Source organism: Hemitrygon akajei, unplaced genomic scaffold, assembly GCF_048418815.1.
Source record: "Hemitrygon akajei unplaced genomic scaffold, sHemAka1.3 Scf000092, whole genome shotgun sequence".
Lineage (NCBI taxonomy): Eukaryota > Metazoa > Chordata > Chondrichthyes > Myliobatiformes > Dasyatidae > Hemitrygon > Hemitrygon akajei.
The window spans coordinates 2660262-2678615 of NW_027331978.1; positions in this window are offsets into that span (position 1 = coordinate 2660262).

Sequence of the window (18354 nt, forward strand, 5' to 3'; positions counted from 1 at the left end):
CAATAAATACAAATTTCTTATCCTCAGTGTGCCACCGAATGCTACCGGGATATAGAACAGACACAGTGTGGAGCTCCCATTACGTCACCGCCATAGTGAACCCCCCAAGCGCTGCATCCTCAATGTTGGCACTGGGCGCTTCCAGGACGCGCGTCAGGGTAAAGCAGAGCCGTATCTACAGCACCCAAACAGAGTGTTCCCCCACCCACCTCTTTATCCTCAGTGTGCACAGCGGTTGTTCCTGGGATACGTGTATATGTCCACTTTGTTCTAGCCCCTTCGCTTTCCCATCACTATCGCTAACCCAAACTTTCTTCACTTGTACATATTACCCTCTCCGCATCCTTCCCTTCCACCCTACCACAATAACCCCCTCTCCCTCTTTGCCATTCCCTACCCTCTCTCTACCTGTCGCTTTCTACCAGCTCTCCTCTCCTTCTCTGTCTCCCCTCTTTTCCCCCCTGTTTCCCATCCCTCTCCCCAACAATTTCATTCACAACGCTGGCGTTCTCTACCCGCACTCCTTCCCACTGTCGTGCATCGTGTACACGCTGACGACTTTGTGGAACCGAAGGGGCCCAAGCCGAAAGAGAAGACGGTGGATATGGTCGGAGTCAAAGACCTTCGGCAGGTCTTCCTGAAGGCGTGGGAGGGAAAGAGAGAGAGAGAAGAGTCTACGGTTTCCGGAGCCTCACACTGGCCATTTTGCCAGGGATGGTTCCGTGCCTCCATATCCCACGATTTTCAACGTGCGTATTTCCCACACCGAGAACTCCCGGTGTTGTATCCCACAAAGGGAGTTTGACCACTTACAGTTCCTGTCAAGGCCCGGTCCGTGAAGTCCGCGGTCCGGCTCACGGCCCGGTCCGTGGACTTCAGGCTCTGGGTCTTCCGGCTTTCCCTTGTCCCATTTGAGCTTACTCGTAGGCACCTGATTCTCGTCTTGGGGCCGGGAATATAAGTGAACCTGGGTTCGAGGCTGGTTGCTGGTTCGGCTTGTTAGTAACCTGTCCTTGTCTCTGTGGGGTTCGTTTCGTCAGTATCATGTCCTTGCCTCTGTCTGGGGTTGTCCCGTCGGTATCCTGTCCTCGCCTCTGTGGGGTAAGTCAGGCCGTCCTTGCCGTTACCCTGAGGCTGGACTGTTCCTTTCCTTCCCTCCGAAGCCCTGTCTGCAACCTGTGCCTGAAGCCCTGCCCTGCAACCTGTGCCTGAAGCCCTGCCCTGCAACCTGTGTCTGGAGCCTCGCCTCGCCTTGCCTCTGCCTGGAACGTTGCCTCGCCTTGCCTGTGTCTGGAGTCTCGCCCTTTTTGGAACTGTCTGTTCGTGTCCACGCCTTCGCTAGGTAGGTCCGGCCGTTTTCCGTTACCTAGCGTTGAGAACTGTCTCGTTGTGGTCAGCGTTTTGTGTAATGAGCCCAAGCCGTACATCCTGTATCCAAGGAGGGGTCCCGGCTCTGTTCTGTGTAATGAGCCCAAGCCGTACATCCTGTATCCAAGGAGGGGTCCCGGCTCTGTTCTGTGTAATGAGCCCAAGCCGTACATCCTGTATCCAAGGAGGGGTCCCGGCTCTGTTCTGTGTAATGAGCCCAAGCCGTACATCCTGTATCCAAGGAAGGGTCCCGGCTCTGTTCTGTGTAATGAGCCCAAGCCGTACATCCTGTATCCAAGGAGGGGTCCCGGCTCTGTTCTGTGTAATGAGCCCAAGCCGTACATCCTGTATCCAAGGAGGGGTCCCGGCTCTGTTCTGTGTAATGAGCCCAAGCCGTACATCCTGTATCCAAGGAGGGGTCCCGGCTCTGTTCTGTGTAATGAGCCCAAGCCGTACATCCTGTATCCAAGGAGGGGTCCCGGCACTGTTCTGTGTAATGAGTCCAGGCCCTACGTCCGACTAAACGGGTAGACTATTTTTTAAATGGAGAGAGAATTCAAAGTTCTGAGATGCAACGGGACTTGGGAGTACTCTTGAAGGATACCGTTCAGGTTAACCTCCAGGTTGAGTCCGTGGTGAAGAACGCGAATGCAATGTTGGCATTCATTTCCAGAGGAATAGAGTATAGGAACAGGGATGTGATATTGAGGCTCTATAAGGCTCTGGTAAGACTTCACTTGGAATACTGTGTGCAGTTTTGTGCTCCTTATTTAAGAAAGGATGTGCTGACATTGGAGAGGGTTAACATATGAGGAACGTTTGACCGCTCTTGGACTGTACTTCTTGGAGTTTAGAAGAATGAGGGGAGACCTCGCAGAAACATTTCGAAAGTTGAACGGCATGGACAGAGTTGATGTGGCAAAGTTGTTTCCCATGATGGGGGAGTCTAGTACGAGAGGACGTGACTTGAGGATTGCAGGGCGCCCATTCAGAACAGAGATGCGATTTTTTTTTTACCCAGAGGGTGGCGAATCTATGGAATTTGTTGCCACGGGCGGCAGTGAAGGCCAAATCATTGAGTGTATTTAAGGCAGAGACTGCTAGGTATCTGAGTAGTCAGGGCATCAAAGGTTATGGTGAGAAGGCGGGGTGGTGGGGCTAAAGGGGAGATTGGATCAGCTCACGATGAAATGGCAGAGCAGCCTCGATGGGCCGAATAGCAGACTTCTGTTCCTTTGTCGTATGGTCTTACGGTCCCGTACCCAAGGAGGGGTCCCGGCTCTGTGTTCCATGTTCCTGGCTCTCCCTCGCCCCAGGCTCTGTGTTCTGCGTTCCTGTTCTCCCTCCAACAGGGCTTTTTGTTCTCGTCTTGTCGATGTGCCTCGCCCAGCCCTGGAGTATCTTGCCCAGCTTTGTGCTGGTATTCCCTCGTCCTGTGCTGGGGTTCCCTTGTCCTGTCCAGGAGTCTCACGTCCAGTCCTGTTGCCTCTCCTCGTCCTGTAGCCTCGTCTTGTCCTCGCCTGGTTCTGGAGTCCGAGACGGAGTCACGACCCAGTTTCTGGGTCCTTGTCCAGTCTCTGGCCCGGAGTCCAAGCCCAGGCTCCTAGTTCCCAGTTCCATGTCCTGGTTCTGCTATCATCGTCAATCCTGGCCCAGGCCCGGAAACCTTGTCTCCTCTGGGGCCTTTGTCATGTCCAGCGTCCTTTCTTCCTCAATTCCCTTGCTTCCTTCTCTTGCCTAGTCCTGTTCCTGGTATTTCAGTGTCTGTGTCCTGATTTTGGGTCCACTCCTAACGCCCAGATTATGACAGTTCCTGGTATCACCATGACGCTTGGAGTAATAACTCACAAGAGCTCCACATGAGGATACAGGAACGGTCTCTATCGTTTGCGATATACAGTGGCGTGCAAAGGTTTGGGCACTCTGGTCAAAATTTCAGCTACTGTGAATGGCTAAGCAAGTAAAAGATGACCTGACTTCCAAAAGGCATAAAGGTAAAGATGACACATTTATTTAATATTTGAAGCAAGATTACTTTTTTTTATGTTCCATCTTTTAAAGTTTCAAAATAACAAAAAATGAAAAGTGCTCGAAGCAGAAGTTTGGGCACCCTGCATGGTCAGTACTTAGTAACACCACATTTGGCAATTATCACAGCTTGTAAACACTTTCTGTAGCCAGCTCAGAGTCTTTCAATTCTTGTTTGGGGGACTTTCGCTCATTCTTCTTTGCAAAATGCTTCTAGTTTGGTGAGATTCTTGGGCCGTCTTGCATGAGCTGCTCTCTTGAGGTCTATCCACAGATTTTCGATGATGTTTAGGTCGGGGGACTGTGAGGGCCATGGCAAAACCTTCAGCTTGCGCCACTTGAGGTAGTCCATTCTGGATTTTGAGGTGTGTTTAGGATCATTACCCTATTGTAGAAACCATGCTCTTTTCATCTTCAGCTTTTTTTTACAGACGGTGTGATGTTTCCTTCCAGAATTGCTGGTATTTAATTGAATTCATTCTTCCCTCTACCATTGAAATGTTCCCCGTGTCACTGGCTGCAACACAAGCCCAAAGCAGAATCGATCCACCCCTCGTGCTTAACAGTTGGAGAGGTGTTCTTTTCATGAAATTCCGCACCCTTTTTTCTCCAAACATTGTGGCTAAAAAGTTCTATTTTAACTTCATCAGTCCACGGGACGTGTTTCCAAAACGCATCGGGCTTGTTTAGATGTTCCTTTGCAAACGTCTGACGCTGGACTTTGTGGTGAGGACGCCGGAAAGCTTTTCTTCTGATGACTCTTCCATGAAGGTCATATTTGTGCAGGTGTGACTGCACACTAGAACAGTGCACCAGCACTGCAGAGTCTGCTAAATCTTCCTGAATGTTTTTTTTTACAGTCAAATGGGGGTTTTGATTTGCCTTTCTAGCAATCCTACAAGTAGTTTTCTCGGAACGTTTTCTTGGTCTTCCTGACCTCGACTTGACCTCCACCGTTCCTGTTAACTGCCATTTCTTAATTATATTACGAACTGAAGAAATGGCTACCTGAAAACGCTTTGCTATCTTCTAGTAGCCTTCTCCTGCATTGTGGGCATCATTTATTTTAATTTTCAGAGTGCAAGGCTGCTGCTTAGAGAAGCCCATGGCCGCTCATTGTTGGCACAAGGATTGAGGAGTCAGGGTATTGATAAAGCTTTGAAATTTGCATCACTTTGCCTTTCCTAACAAACTAATTAGTGTCTGGGACCTTGGTAGAATTGATCTGAGAGCGCTAGTCTCTTCGGGTGCCCTAAGTTTTGCATGGTGCCCCTTCCTTTGTTACACTCTAAAATTGTACAAAACAAAATAAAACACTAATATTGTTTAAAATGTTGAAAAGAATTCTTCTCTTTAACCTTATGACTTTTGGAGATCAGTTCATCTTCCACTCACTTAACTATTCACAGTAACAGAAACTTTGAGCAGGGGTGCCCAAACATTTGCATGCCACTGTATTTATTAGTTTGTGATGAACAATCTGTGCAATTGATTGGGGTGGTCGAGAGGGCCAGTCTTTCGAGGGACCCCTGTTTGAATACGTTCAATAGGGAAGGAGGGAGTGAAAGTTTGATTGTAAATGATCACCAGCGAGGGAGCGACGGACGTAATTGATTCGGCTGCGGTCACCTTGTATAGAATGGCCGGCAGGGTGGGAGTGACACGCAGACAAGAGAGAGAGAAGTGACAGACGGAGTTTAAACGGCAGACAGAGTGGTAATAATGCACTGATTGAAAATGAGCCCTCGGCATGAAGTTAGGTACTGACTAATAATTCGACTCATGGAGGGACAGATGCTGGGATTTAAAACGGAGCTCGGAGAGAAAGTGCAACGCGGTAGTGACGCGCGGATTAAAAATGTTCACAAGGCAGGGAGGGGTCGGCTGACTTACAATGGCCGACAGGATGGAAGAAGCTCACTGAGTTAAAAGGGGTAAAAGGGAGAGAAGGGCATACTGAGAAGCGAGACGCGGTGATAGTTTGATTTACTCTGTTTTACATTTACTCTGTTGAAGGGGAATGTGCAAACGCATGAACGATTTCTCCTCCTCAGTCCAAACGGTGATAATACTTACGAGCCCTGCAGCGTTCGAGTTTAAGTGAAGGGACGGAAAGATCCACTTCGTTTTGTCGGTGAGGTGAGTTACTCTGGTGGTCAAGAAAACACTGGGAGGAAGACAGTGGCCGAAAGTGAACATGAAATTGGTAAACTGCCTTGTAACTTTCTCTCTCCAACTGCCTTTCAAATTCCCCCGTTTATCTCTCTTGTCCTGTCTACGATGTGACTCGCTCCCCTGCCTCACTTCTATGTCTCGCTCTTTCTCTGTCTCTCTCTCTCTCTCTCTCTCTCTCTCTCTCTCTAACACACACATATACGCACACGAACACGCGTGCGCGCACAAACACACATTCGCTCTCTCTCTCTCTCTTTCTCTCTCTCTCTCTCTAACTGCTTCTGCCTACTTCTGAGACTCTGACTGCTTCTGCCTCCCCAAAGTCCCGTCAATACTGAGCAAAACTCAGAACAACGTCCCATTATATAACATTCATATCCATATACTTCTGATCGAAGCTGGGGGCGCTGTCAGGGCGTCGAAATAAAGGCGGGCGACAGAAGTTTATCTCCTCTCACCGGGGGAGACGGTAGAAGACTTGCTGGAGGACACCGGCCGACTTTTGACAGGCAACTGCGGTATGGGGGTCGGGGGAGGATTGAGAAAAAGTCTGGGCCAGCCTGATCTTATTGAATGCCGTGGCTGGCTGAAGAGGACTAGAGACTCGCCCTTCTCTCTGTTGTCTGTCTGTTTAAAGAAAAGGAATAAACTGGCCTTTCCTGGGCCTGCATGCTCCCCCGTGGATATAATAGTTGGCAATCTATGTCATCAGTTTGCCTGAGGAATCATTTCCAAGTCTGAAACTGGCACAAGATTTATATCAACAACACACACAAAATGCTGGTAGAACACAGCAGGCCAGGCAGCATCTATAGGGAGAAGCGCTGTCGACGTTCATAGGAAGTATATAGATGCTGCCTGGCCTGCTGTGTTCCGCCAGCATTTTATGTGTGTTGTTGTTTGAATTTCCAGCATCTGCAGATTTCTCGTATTTGCAAGATTTACATTTATCTTTTGTTAATGATGCAGAATTGTACAATTTATGTTCTGCGTACTGTCTGTCTTTTCGAGCCTGCAATGACGCTGCAAGTGTTTCATTGTACTTGTCCCTCACCGTCCCTGTGCACACGGCAATAACCCCGACTGGACCTGACAATACTCACTGAGATTTGAGCAGTGATGACCCCGGCCAGATGAGTCAAGGTGATGTCGGCAAACTGAGTGAGTAGGACCAGAGTCCAATATGGGAAATGTATGGTCTCCCTCTTCTACAGAGATACAGCATCTCTGAGTGGATTGAGGTGCAGTGAGGAGTGAAGAAGACCAAATCTACATTGTATTGATTGCAAGTTATTGTCTGTAAGACCTCGCACAGTTATTTCCAGGTTTATTGAGACAGCACCTGCGATATTTTCTCAAAGTCATGTTTTCCTTGTCTAACAAGTGTCATACAGAACAAATAACGAATCGCTGAAGGAACAGTGGACAGCGGGTCAGGCAGCATTTGTGGGCGGAGAGAGATAGGGCACATTTCCGATCCACACACTGACGCTGAACTGAACGTGGAGAGCAGATGACCAGTATGGGGAGTTAAGAAATGGGCAAGAGTTGGGCGGGTGCAAGTGAGTGTGTGTGGTAGTCAGCTCGATATGGGAGACTTCTGGTATGACACCGCTCACCATATGCAGAATTCTCAGAGCGAAAAGAGCAGGAAGTCCTTCTCGGAGGTAGAGAAGCTACAGAAGGTTGGAGAATGGACAATGAGATGCAATGCAGGGGGCTCTATGTTCACACACTTTGATATCAGAAATGAAGGAGAAGAATTTCTAAAAGGAGAGAACATGCGCACAAGAAGACTGAGGCGCTAAGAGCCTTGGGAGTCCGTGTACAGGCCTCCCATTGTGACGTACACACCTGCACCATAATGTCCCAAAGGTTAATTTACAGGTAGGGTCTGTGATGAGGAAGGCAAGTGCGATGCTCGCATTCATTTCAAGAGGACGAGAATATAAAGCAAGGTTCTAATTCAAAGACTTTATAAAGAACTGGCGAGGCCTCGCCTGGAATATTGTGAGCAGTTTTAGTTCCCTTACCTGAGTCAGTATGGCTGAAGCTGGAGAGGGTTGAAAGGAGATTCAGAGGAATGATGCTGGGATTGAATGGTTAGTGATATGAAGAGCGTTTGATGGCGCCGGGCCTGCATTCACTAGAATTCAATAGATTGCGCGGGACCTCATTGGAAGCTATCGAATGGTGAAAGGCCTTGACAGGGCGGATGTTGAGAGGATGTTTCCTGTGGTGGGAGAATCTAAGACCAAAGGACGCAGACTCGAGATAGAGGAGCATCCTTTTAGAACAGAGATGAGGAGTGAGTTGTTCAGCCAGCGAGTGGCGAATCTGTCGGATTCGTTGCCACAGGCCCCTGTGGCGTCCGAGACTCTTTGTATATTTGTCAGAGATCGATAGATTCATGATTGATCAGGGCACGAAATGATACCAGCAGAAAGCAGGAGAATGGGGCTGAGAGGAAATGTCGAAGCAAACCCGATGGGCCAAACGGCCTAATTCTGCTCCTATATTTTGTGGTCTTGTGGTGCTGAATCAGGCGGATGCAGGTTAAGCACAGACAGGAATCGGGTTGTTGTGGCAGCAAGTTAATACACACGATAATTCAAAATAAGCACATTATCCAGTTCGCCTACCAGCCCCAACTAGGAGTTGAGGATGCCATCGTCTACCTGCTGAACCGTGTCTACGCCCACCTGGACAAGAAGGCGAGCACGGTGAGGGAGGGTCATGTTTTTTGACTTCTCCAGTGCGTTCAACACCATCCGCCCTGCACTGCTGGGTGAGAATCCACTTGCAACACTGTGTGTCAGACAGAGTGGTCAGCAGCACTGGGGCTCCACAGGTGACTGTCCTGTCTCCCTTTCTCTTCACCATCTACACCTCGGACTTCAACTACTGCACAGAATCTTGCCATCTTCAGAAGTTTTTTGATGACTCTGCCATAGTTGGAAGCATCAGTAAGGGAGATGAGGCTGAGTACAAGGCTTAATGTGAAAAAGACTAAGGAGCTGGTGGTGGACCTGAGGAGGGCTAAGGCACCGGTAACCCCTGTTTCCATCCAAGGGTTCAGTGTGGACATGATGGAGGATTGCAAATACCTGGGGATCCGAAATGACAACAGACTGGACTGGTCAAAGAACACTGAGGCTGTCTACAAGAAGTGTCAGAGCCGTCTTTATTTCCTGAGGAGACTGAGGTCCTTTAACATCTGCCGGACGACACTGAGGATGTTCGACGAGGCTGTCGTGGCCAGTGCTATCATGTTTGCTGTTGTGTGCTGGGGCAGCAGGCTGAGGGTTGCAGACACCAACTGAATCAACAAACTCATTCGTACGGCCAGTGATGTTGTGGGGGTGGAAATGAACTCTCTGACGGTGGTGGCTGAAAAGAGGATGCATGCCATCTTGGACAAAGTCTCCCATCCACTCCATAATGTACTGGTTAGGCACAGGAGTACATTCAGCCAGAGACTCATTCCACCGAGATGCAACACCGAGCGTCATAGGAAGTCATTCCTGACTATGGCCGTCAAACTTTACAGCTCCTCCCTCGGAATGTCAGACACCCTGAGCCAATAGTCTAGTCCTGGACTAATTTCCACTTGGCATAATTTACCTATTATTATTTAATCATTTATGGATTTATATTGCTATATTTCTACACTATTCTTGGTTGGTGCGACTGTAACGAAACCCAGTTTCCTTCGGGATCTATAAAGTATGTCTGTCTGACGAAATTACAGCAGGCAATATTTTAATTCCCTGACCGAGAATCGAACCCGGGCCGCAGCGGTGAGAGCGCCGAATCCTAACCAATAGACCATCAGGGAATCTGACGAAACTCTGCCTACAGCAATAGACAACTATCAAACCCAGCAAAATGTAAAACAAAACTTGCAGATAAATAATAATAATGAATAAATGTGATAAATATTGCCTCGAATCTACTGCTCAGTACTTTGCAGATCTCTTGTTTACCCAGTGCTTCTGGTTAAAGAACACTCCAGACCAGTGGTTCCCAACCTTTTTTTGACCATGCCCCACCTAATCACCTCTAAAATCTTGATGCCCCCTGTGGTGATATATAATTCTTATTATTCAAAAAGTGAACTCCTATTCACCTGGAAGAAGCCTAAAAGACAATTAACTTGGTTTAAACAAGCTTCCAAAGAACATGGCATTCATGAAAGAGAAAAATAAAAGAACCAAAGGACTGTTAAAGTTCTGAGGAAGAAATTACTAAGAAATTGTAAAAAAGAACATTAAGTGATATTAAAATAATAATAATAATAATAATAATAATAATAATAATAATAATAATAATAATAATAATAATAATAATAATAATAATAATAATAATAATAATAATAAATAAAACAATACCGATTCGTTACACGGCTATTGCCAGGACTGAATGTTTTGAATTAAAAGGAAAGATTACATATGTCAGCACTTTATTCCCGAGTGGGTCGAAGATTGAGGGGAGATTTGATACGTGAAATGTTTAAAGAAAACATGAGGGGAAAAGTCTTCACCCAGAGGGTCGACAGAGTGCAGACAGTGCTGCCAACACAAATGGTAATTGAGTTTCCGATGTCAACGTTTAAGAGATGATTGGGGAAGTACACGGATGAGAGGGATATGGATGGCCACGGTCCGGGTGAGGTCGATGGCAGTAGGCAGTTTAAATAATTCCTCACTGACTGGACGGGCTGAAGACCCTGTTTCTGTGCAGTGGTTTCCTCTGGCTGTCTGACTGTATGTCTGGGTTAGAGCTTTAGTGTCTCACAGCACCGACCAATCTAGAAAGTCGTTGATACTGCTCGATCCCTCTGTCCTTGCACACACTGGAACATGGAGACTGAGTTAATGGATGGTTATAGCATGAGAAGATGGAAGCTTTGAAAGTAGTTTATTCTGTATTCTCCAATTGCCTGCGATGGTTTTGGAGGAAGACAAGTGAAAGCCCGGATATTTGTTTTGCTCTCGCTGCGTTTTTAGTTTGTGTCGTTCTGTATGTTTCGTTTATTAATGATTTCAGAAAGAGACACAGATTCCACACCGGTCATGTGGATTCAGGGTTAAATAGATCGAAATATGAGCGCATCTACACTCGATGCAATAAAACCACGATTCAGAGGTAAATTGGCATTAGGATAAATTGGTGTGTACTTGAATGGGGAATTTGGAATTGGCATTTTGGAAGGCTGGTTCTTGTAATAAGCATCAGAAGCTGCTGCTGAACACTTTGAAATACTGGTTTTAAGTTGTAGGGCTCCGTTGGAAAAGATGCTTTGAAGTCATTGTAGCATTTGCCCTGTAATATGTAAATGACAGGTCAGTTCAGAAACGCTCTGGTGCAGTCAATCGTTCAGCGATTTGCTTACGTCGTCAGCCCTAATTCCATAAATTATCCAGGTGCTGCTGTGTGATCAGATTAAATCGATCATTTCCACAGCCCTATTTCTTGTAGCACTGGTAACTGCAGACTCGCAATAGAATTGTAAAGTGTACCGAAGTTTCGAAACTGCATGCGGAACACAGCTGCATTAGTCTTCCAGCCAGAATTCACTCTGTCTACTACATCATCTGCCTTCCGTTAGGAAGCCAATTCTGAACCAATGCAGCCAGGTTTCTTCAAATCCCATGCCTCCTGACTTTCTGAATGAGTCTACTATGGGGAACTGATCAAACCCCTGACCAAAATTAATGCACCCATATCGACTGTCCTGGTTCTTCTGTTTGTTTAAAATTCACTTTTTCAAATAATTCAGTCTGACTCATAAAGGACAACATGCCATGTTTTCACTCCGTAGACAGACTACGTTTCTCCAAATACTCATAAATTCCATCTTCAATAATCGTCTCCAGTAGTTTACCCACTACTGACGTAAGACTCCCTGGTCTATAATTCCAAGAATCTCCCTGTTACTTTTCGTCAACAAATGAACAACATTTTCCACCCTCCAATCTTCTAGTTCTAATTCCGGGGCCAGCGAAGACACTAATATCCCGTCCAAAAGCTCAACAATATCTGAGCTCGCCTTCCAAAATTACCTGGACTATATCCCCTCCGGTACCGGGGAATCATCTGTCATAATGTTTTCCAAGTTTCCACCGCATCCTCTTTTCAGCGTCGGCATGTTAGAGCATATCTGCCTTTTCTGCGCTGTGTTCACATTGATCAATGTATTCAGAAAGGACCGGTTCCTCACTGTTCCCGTTGCAGTTTTTTATTTTGATAGAAATGCGGCTGCACAGAATACTCCAAATGGGGTGATCATGTTTCTGTGTTCGTCTCACAGTCCGTTAACAAGCGAACGCTACAAGTTGTCCTCCCTTTCTGCAGCTGCGATACTATCCCTGGTTTCTCATCGCACTCCCTTTACACTCTGTTCCCAGACCCTGTCCATTCTGAAGCTTGTAAACCCCGTGAAGTCCTGCAGCCATCCCTGTGCTTGTGACAGTCGAGTGTCTGTGATAGTTTGGAACATACTTCAACCAATGTAACAATCACGCCAGCAGCATTGAACGTTTGTATTGCTACCTACCTGAACTGCATGAAGTCAGCAATCTTCCGCCAATTCTGCAATTTCCGGATGACCAAGCATATGATTGTTTGAATTAATGACATATTTGCCAAACTTGTTCATTGTAAAACGGCTTTATTTGAAAACTCAGCTGAATTGTAATTGGACATCGGCGTTATCTACACAGATGGCCATTTAATGTAAACACATACTTCATTCCATTCCTCAGCTCTTCTCTGAATTTCCTCTGTGTCAGTGTATAGATACAAGTATTGGTGCACATGCTGACTACTTGCAACATGTACCCAAACTGCTGTAGCATGTATACCGGGGAACTCAAATATCTGTCCTGGAAAAAATAATTTTGCGTTTGCCATTTCAGGGAATGGACTACAGAGGGCATCCAAAATAATATGAAATTAGCTGATATAGAAAACACCAAAGTTATGGATTTTCTGCGTTTTTCCACCTCGGCATCTTTCTGATTGTCGCTGCTGTGCCGAAGCCTTCTGCGGACTCTATTTGCCACAACGATATGCCTCACGGTTAACCCGTTAAACACCAGGATTAAGCCGATTGGTAGCAATGGAGTTAAAATACTGTCCAGTAATTCGTATCCTCTCCACACGGGTGAAGTAGCGTATTCATATGTGCGGATGCAACGCCACGGCGTGTTGTCAATGATGACGTAAGGTTCAAGGGCAAAGTAATACGGGACACATTTCCCGCAGCTCACTATAACCACGGTCACGATAATCGCCGTGGCTGTTCTCTCGGTGCAGTATCGCTCCCGCAGCTTTCGGCAACATATTGCGATGAAGCGATCGAAGGTAAAACTGACCGTGAACCAAACAGAACAGTCCGTCGTTACAACCCTAAATACAACTGTCAGTGCGCACACAGGAGTGATGAGCAGGGATCTGGAATAAATGTGTATATTGTTGGTCTGTTCCACTAAAGCAGCAACGATAACCACCATCAGATCCGCTGTCGCCATTCCAACCAGGTAACGGGTGATGCATTTGGAGAGTCCGCATTTTCCCCGAGATAGGATCACAATCGCCGTTAAATTAACTGGAAGAAATTTGAAAGCAAAATAGAAATATGGTCAGCAGCAACTCTCTGAATGCCCCCGAGGCGTGGTCTGTTTGGAGGTGGAAAGCGGGAGTCCAGTGTGTGCGGTCTCAGTCGCTGCACTCCGGCTGGACAGTTTAGAGCAAAGAACCTGAGTCCACGGACCGCTGAACGGAAGATCGTAAACAACATCATTTCCATTATTAGGGGCGAAACTGTTGAAGGGATTGTTTGCAGCGGTGACAAAGTAGAATCAAAAGATACAAAACACAATTTATCGTTTACTGACTTACAGAAGAACAGACCTACGTGTCGAAAATAGGCTGGACCGTCATTTAAATAAGCTGCCACAATGTTATAAGCTCGAAGTGTCTGCACTGATAGAGACTCGGACCTAGAAAAGCACAGACCAGCATCACTTCAGAAAGCCTAGCGAGGTGAAATTATGAAAAAAATGTCAATATCGGCACATAAGCAATTGACAAAAGGATAATCACTTCGATCAAAGTACAAAAATGAAAATAAAACAATGAGATGCTTGAAACACGGTACGGCCGATGGTAGCATCTGTGCTCAGTAACAGTGCGGATACCGCAGCAGAGTAACGACGGCACCATACATAAAGTAACCCGCTCCGGCATCTTACCGGGGACACCAACCGCTACAAGTGTGGGATAGAAAATGGCCGCGATGTGGTAAATCGTCGAATATCCCATATTCCGTCAGAAGCAGCGTTCAGTTGTGCGGAACGTTTCAGCTGATCAGATGGACTGGTGATCGGTTTAGCAGACTTTTATTGAGGTGAGAGCAATTCCACTGAGGCAATTAGCCTGGCTATCACTTCAGGGACATTAGTGACAACCAACTGCTCAAACACTTACTTTAAACTATTTAAACTCACTGTCACCGTGTCATTATTTTGACACCTCAAGGGATATTGCAATCTATTTACTTTAAAACAAAATATGATGAGAATTTTCCATGATACCTGGCTTCAGGTATTTAAATAGGATATTTGTTAGATCTGTGTTGCTTGTAAAGTAGGCATTCATCTTGATGTCGATATAGTTTGTAACATTTGACGGAGCACTTTCGCTTCCGAAATTGAGGGAAGGTGTTTGTTTTGGTAGGTAAAATAGAGAAAACTTCTTTATTAAAGGGGAACTTCCGTTCATCTTTTCGTTCGTTCGTTCCAGTCATTCCAGGGCTCTGAGTGATGGGAATCACAGCGACAGCTGACATGTGTTACATTAAAATACACTGCACATATTCCTCCAAACACTTTAAAAGATCCACAGCGATATTCCAGAGACGTGTGATCAAAAAGGGAGCGTGTCCTCGGGAGATTAGCGAGGGTTGAGGACAGTTTGAAGAACAATGTTTTCCAGCGCACACATGGGCCGTTTGGCAGGAACCTGACCTCTGCCAGTGCATGAATTGACCGTGACATGCGGTGCAGTCTGTTGAACTATACATATATTCTCAAATCTGCCACAATTCTACCAGTCTTTCCCATTCATTCGCTCTTTGAAAAAAAAGTAGCTAGTGAAAACTTTGACCTATCCGCAGGTTCCCGGGCTGTTCTATTATTTGTCACGAAGTTGTATTTTTTCTCCTGATTTACTGTCAGGTATATTGCCTTTCGAGCGTCGCTATGAATACGGGCAGAACAGAGGATGTGTTCAAGCTCACCTGTCAATCAAACTTCCTTCTGCTCCTGCAGTGCACTGCTCCGTGTCCATTGTGGTTCTCGTACCGATGAGCGGCCCTCGGCTTTTTGGAGAGTGTCTCATCACTCTGTTTCCATTGCGGAACTCGTACCAACGTGCGGCCCTCGGTTGACTCGAGAAACTATCACCTCTGACTTCAAATTCATCCTTCCAACGTGAATCACTCCGTAACGTTCCGGGTTTAACTCCATCTGTAACTTCTCAGCGCTGCTCTGCGTCCTGTCACTGTCCTCTTGTAATCGGCACTATACATAATTCCACCAACCTCCACATCATCGCAAATACAATACATCACCCTTCCACCTCCTCATCCAACTCGTTCATAATATCCGGGGGTCTCAACTGATTTCTGCAGGACGCCATTGGTCACCGACATCCAGGGAGAAAACACTCCATCCACAACTATCCTTTGCCCTATGTGGGCGTCATTTCTGAGTACACCAGCCAACTATCCCTGGATAACAAACCTTCTGACCTTATGAATGGTCCTACCATGGCTAAACAAAGCCTTATTAAAATGCATTTATACCAGATCCATTAAGCCCCACTTTATTTGCAGAAGACCACGTAATAAACACGATCTCCCATCTGTTTCTCTCTCCCATTTTGCCCGCTTTGACTCTGGCGAGTACAAACATGTGAACTATCCTTCTCCTCCGGGTACAAACCGGAAGTGGGTGCCCAACTCACTGAGTGGACAATTGCTCTTCATCTGCATTACCAACGATTGCCGGAAACGTGAATCTAAGAGTATATGATCTTATCTCGGTCCAGAGCATCCTTTTGTCAAGATGCTTTCTGGAACAGAGCTACTAGATGACATTGACTATCTCCAAGGGGTTTGAATTGGTTAATATGATACTAACACAATTTGTTTGGAACAGTCTGAATTCGATATACAGATGGGTCGGCTCTGTCAGCGATATCATAAGTCCCTGCAAATCTCGAAGCTGTAAAGGGGCTTGGCTGATGTAAAAACATTATAACCTTCTGTCCAATTTCCAACTCCCGCGGTTTTGTTTGAACCTCGAAATAAGCTTTGTTCTGCTGTTTCTTCCGTCACCTCTTATGGGCGGCGACACAATGGGCCGACTTAATAGAGTCAATTCATTGCTCAGTTGATGATAAATCTAGCCCAGACAAGGTTTCCAACCTTTTATTTATTTTCGCTAGCATTGTCTTTAAAGTCCCGCTCATCCATTCAGCAATTGCACTCTGTTGTGGTCGATAAGGGATACCAACCTGTGTTTTACCCCAAACAGTTTCATTACATTTTGTATCACATCTGCGGAGTAGCGGGGACCATGAATGATTCTAGAGAGCTTTGCAATCCCCAAAGGGTGGAAATTCCGTCCAACATAATCCTGGCTGTAACGTCGGCGGTTTTCATCATCTAGTTGGGAAAGCCTCTATCCACTTGGTGATCGCATCCACTATCTCGAGGATATAGTTGAGTCCTCCATGGCATGGAGGTGAAAATCCAGCAACATAATCCTACAAGTTAACACATGGTCCTTCTACGGAGCGGGTCTTAAAACTGCTTCTATTGCCGATTTATCTGGGTTATCACTGTTCACAAATCAAACAATTCTTACAATAATGTACATTTCCTCGCAGTTTTGGCCACCAACGCAGATTCTTCAACTGTTCCATAGATCTATCTGCTCCTTGATGCCCACAAATGTCACGGTGCAAGTACATCATCTGGTTTCTTTCACAATTCCGCACCTCAAACTTACCACTGTCAAGTACAATCCAAATCTGTGCCTGTATCCATCGATATTTCCTATAATCTTCAGACTCCTCTCCTCTTTGTACCTTTGCTAACTCCTGATCCTGTTGCTGGGTCATGACTAATTCTATATCTGTAGAGTCTGCTGGTTTTTCTGTCATTCCTACCTCTATATCTAGATTTCATTTCACCACCCAACTTGATTGCAGTTTGGCTAACTCACCAGCCCTCCTACTCCCTTCCGGGGATGTCTTTAAGTGAGCCTCCACCTTTTTAATCCATCAGTGTTTTCTGTTACCTTCTCAAATATTTACTTCATCAAGGGAGCTGATGACAAAGGTTTGCCTTCTGTTGGAATATAACCTCTAGATTCCCATAAAGGTAAATATTCAGTCAAAGCACATGAGCATCCAGTGAATGAAGTGAGATGGGTCATGTACAGTCATCCGAGTTTAGTCTCATTCGGTATCGTGTTCAGTGCAGAAGTAGTGAGTCACAGGGCTTGTTCCTGTTCTCTGCTTTTTCATGATCCCTACATGTCCGGGTGATGTGTTCACATTTTAATGTCAAGCCATTCACCATCTGCTGTCCATTCACCTCAGTTCATCTTGTTCTTCTGCACTGACGGATGTAATATAGGCACGGTGTCATGCAACACCGGAACAAGCTCTCCCGCCAGCCATGTCCCTGACGAGCGGAACATTCTCGGCTGTGCAGTGACGTAGCAGTGACAGGAATTTCCCAGAGTTCATCAGTCAACCGCCTGCTGCCATGTGGACCTTTAGATGATTCCAAATGTCAGACTTGAGCTTCCCTCGAATTCCTACTCACAAACTCTCTCAGTGCTGCAACGAACAACGTAGTTACAATTTTCTCAATCAACAATTCATGGCATATTGCAGAAGTGTCCGAAACTGTCAAAAGAAAATCGAGATGATCCTTATATTATTGATGAGCGGGACATAACTCGAATAGATTCAGGCTCTGGTTCACATTGAGGAATATGTGACGGAATCAGCAAACGTAAGAGAGTCCAGAGATACACGATGAAGGCAGCAATTTAGAATTGCTGAGGGAAATGTATTCATATAAATAATGCTGGTACATGAGACAGGTTTTATTTCGATCAATTTATGAAATTAATTACGAAGTTATTTTTAAAAATTAATTAATATATTTATTATTTTTTAAAATGTTCATTCAACATTTCAGAGGTTGTGTTGCCAAACCATAGAGGTTTACAGATCAAATGCTGCTCAGTTGGCGCTGTGTGGGTTAGCAGCGAATAGCATGCAGAATTACGTCGAACCGAATGGCTTGTTTGCCATATGACCCTACGATACTGAATGTGCTGCGCAACACAACCGTCATTATTCTTCAGTGCACTCACTCTCTCACAATTTTAACATAATCCAACTGCAGAAGACTCTTGTTCTAAGAATAGCTCAGTGAATACAGATTCTATTTTAAGAGTATTCACTGGATTGGTGGAACAGCGGGAAAGAAGGAGAAAAAACCCAGCCGCTCACACAGAGTCAGATATTCACAGGTACGGGACTGAGACAACACCCGTAACGCTGGAGCAGACAGATACAGAACGAACCCCACACTCACACGGGAGTAGAGAGTGTCACCTGTAGAATGAAATACACACTCTCAAATTACAGCAGAGACTGACAGATACAGAATGAAACCCACACTCTCAAATT